General features: G+C 32.7%; 1 pseudogene; it reads left to right on the top strand.

The window, feature by feature from the left end:
- The window catches only part of LOC107713558 (centrosomal protein of 120 kDa-like), a 38,385-nt pseudogene that overhangs the window by 16,704 nt on the left and 18,025 nt on the right, over window positions 1-3,656 (top strand).

Raw genomic sequence — 3,656 nt, 5'->3', positions numbered from 1 at the left:
GTTGGGTCTCTCATTCGACACAAAATCAAATGTTTCAATATTCACAATGTATTTGAATGCGAAAATATTATTTATTATGTACTTCACTCGTGTTCCAATATCCACGTAAAACAAAATGTTTTTCATAACATACCTGCAATACGGTGATAACACTTAACGGCACAGATTTTACTACATATTTAAACTGAGCAGTGTGTTTTTTTCCATATGTTTGACTGACTGTTTTATTATGATAATGAACAGGCTGCATTGTCATGGTAGCAAAGCTTAACTGTGTGAGCACATGCGGCGCCGGTGCAATCACTTGAGTTTATTCCTTCCAACAGTGGAAGCAACTACTCCTTTTAGTCCTAAAGATAATCGGAATTGTAAAAAGTTTGCCTTTATTTGTGTACGTTCACAATAAAAACAAATCTAAAGAAAAATAGGATGCCGCTTTCTGCCGTCTTGGTTTCCTTTCGCGCAGCACAAAAATGAACCGAAACTCTGCATACGAGGCTACTTGTTGCACAGTTTTTCTTTCGTTTTCTTAATTTATTATTTAACTAAAAATATATTTCTCGTATAGGCCTATTTATTATTATTATTATAGCACTCTCTATTCTAATTCTATTTTATCTATTTGTTGACTTGACCCTCTAACTCTAACACTCTCTATTCTAATTCTATTTTATCTATTTGTTGACTTGACCCTCTAACACTTGCACTCTCTATTCATTTTCTGCTTGTTTTCTTTAAAGAAATGGCCTCCTACTCTAACTTGAAGCATTGGCTCTTTACTACTAGTTTTAACGCGAATAGACATGAATGAACATCTATATACATGTAAATACATGTAAATATTTTCAAAATATATGCTGTATGTGTGTGTATTTATATATACATAATAAATATACAAAGTACACACACATATTATGTAAACAAAAACTTATATTTTGGATGCGATTAATCGTTTGACAGCACTAATATATATACTGTATATATATAAATGCATCATCATTCATTCATCATTACCTGAAGCAAGTCATCAGTGTCTACAGCTCGTTAACGTTAGTTCACTAGAGAAATTAAGTCTACAGAAGAGCATTTCCCGAAATATTACACTAAATACTCATTATATTTTACTTTACATGTTAGTCTTAATTATTTAATGTATGTTTAAATTAATCTGCTATGAAACATGTTATGATAGCCACTGTGTAATTGAATATATTTTAACAAACAGAAATTTTATAATTTATAAGTTAATCTAAAAACTACATTATGTGCAATTTACATGTTTGCACACTATTTTTTTTTTAAGTTAAGTGTTGGTTATTATATTTAAAAATAAATAGTAGCCTAATTAAATTTAAGTTTGGGTTAAGTTGTTAATTGTAACCTTATAATGTAAAGGACTCCCAATAGTTTAAAGCGTAAGCATAAAGAAAATTTTAATTATAACTGAATGTATTTAAAGAAAGAGCTACTTGTTCAGTAAACCACTATTTAATAACAAAAAAAAAACGAAATCATACCGAACCGTGATGTATATGTTTGGATCATTTCAATCTCATCTTACCAAGTCATATTACTGGAGATATAGAGCGACGACTGATATTTAGATCATTTTATATCAGTATCTGCTGTACTGTACTGTATAAACATCTCACTGATTATACATCACAAGCAGCAGAATTTCATCATAAATATCAGCATCTGCAGCAAATTCATATTTTTGCTCAGTTTGAGTCTGAATAAAATTGAGCTGTTTTTTCCTCCGTATTCTCACTGTATCAGAGCCATAAAAGCCTGATGCATCAAATGATACTCAACAAAAAACACTTTTTAAAACAATATTGTGTCTAAAGGTTCAATAAACTGATTTTTTCTGATTATGATTTCATGTGTCAGGCCTTACAGGGTTAATCTCAGTCTGGAAATGAACTGATAACTGTATGTGTAGTTAACACTCAATATGAAATGAGCTGGGTGTTTAAATGTGATGTCTTGGTTTGATTGTGAGCTGTTGTTGTTGTGTGTGATCAGGGTTCCTCTGGTGGTGGAGATGTGGCACAGAGAGCCGAGCTCTGGAGATGTTCTGCTGGGTTCTGTCAGCATTCATCTGTCTCGCCTCCTCAGCGCCGAGAAAACACGCTTCCTCGACCCATCCGGTCATCAGCACTGGAGACAGGATTCCCATCATGAAAGCAGACGGGTTCGTGCAGATTTACAAATCTGAATCCATGAAGGCTGCGCTGATGCAAACGTCTCGGCATGAAGCGTACAGGACTGTATTTGGTTGTTGGATCATATTCTGTTCAATCCCAGCAGATCATTGTACCTGTAGCACACAGAACTCACCTCTAGATGGCGACCTTAAAACACACAGTCCTATTATGCAAACTTATTATTCAACAGTATCATGTACAAACAACAGGGCACCGACAATGTGACCCTGGACCACAAAACCAGTCATAAGCTGAATAAATAAGCTTTCCATTGATGTATGGTTTGTTAGGATAGCACAATATTTGAAAATCTGGAATCTGAGGGTGCAAAAAAATCTAAATATTGAGAAAATCGCCTTTAAAGTTGTCCAAATGAAGTTCTTAGCAATGCATATTACTAATCAAACATTAAGTTTTGATATATTTACGATAGGAAACTTACAAGATATCTTCATGGAACATGATCTTTACTTAATATCCTAATGATTTTTGGCATAAAAGAAAAATGTATAATTTTGACCCGTACAATGTATTGTTGGCTATTGCTACAAATATACCCCAGCGACTTAAGACTGCTTTTGTGTGCTTCAGGGACACATTTATGTTTGCATTAGAACAGTAGGATCAGGCGCAAAAAGAAATAAATAGAATAGAGAATAGATCAAATACAAATAAATTAATAGAAAAAGAAAATTAAAGGGCTAGGGCTTTTTTGTAAGTCATATTTTTCTATTATGGTAAAAAGGATTATCGCATTGTTATTTTTATTATTTTCAGGGCTTTTGTATAAGAATGAAACTCATTGTGAAATGCACAAAACCTAGGTTTCACTTTCAAATACTTGGATTTATGTATATTTGATTTTCAAAGAACAAGGATGTTATTAACCAAGCAATGTTTGAGGAAGGTGAGGAAACTTTGGGTAAAATCAGTCATGAATATCATAAGGCGTCTACATGCATACAATGGAAAAATAAATGATCAGTAGTTTCAGTATTAACACAAACACGATGCTGAAATGTCTGTAAAAAGTGAAACTATGGATTTATCTTAAAGGGACAGTTCACCCAAAAAAATAAACATTATTTTGTAGCACAAAAGAAGATATTTTGTAGAATGTTGGGAACTAAACAACATTAAAGCCCATTTACTTTCATTGTATGCACTAAAAACACTGAGACATTTCTCAAAATATCTTCTTATGTGTTCATAGAAGAAAGTCAAACAGGTAAATGGTTGCAGAATGATGATTTCTGGGTTACGGATGTGTATTTATGTCACCACATCAAGCACATTTTTATGATGCATGACAACAATTGGTTTTTATGGAAGATAGTCATAATTGCGAGATATAAACTCTGAATTTTGAGGAAAAAAGTCATAATTGCGAGATATAAACACTGAATTTTGAGACAAAGTCACGGTTACCTTTTTTTTTTTTTTTTT

The sequence above is a fragment of the Sinocyclocheilus rhinocerous genome, unplaced genomic scaffold, assembly GCF_001515625.1.
Source record: "Sinocyclocheilus rhinocerous isolate Xijiao unplaced genomic scaffold, SAMN03320098_v1.1 scaffold1049, whole genome shotgun sequence".
NCBI lineage: Eukaryota > Metazoa > Chordata > Actinopteri > Cypriniformes > Cyprinidae > Sinocyclocheilus > Sinocyclocheilus rhinocerous.
Note: the sequence above shows the minus strand (reverse complement) of the source record. Positions and strands in the feature narration are given on the sequence as shown.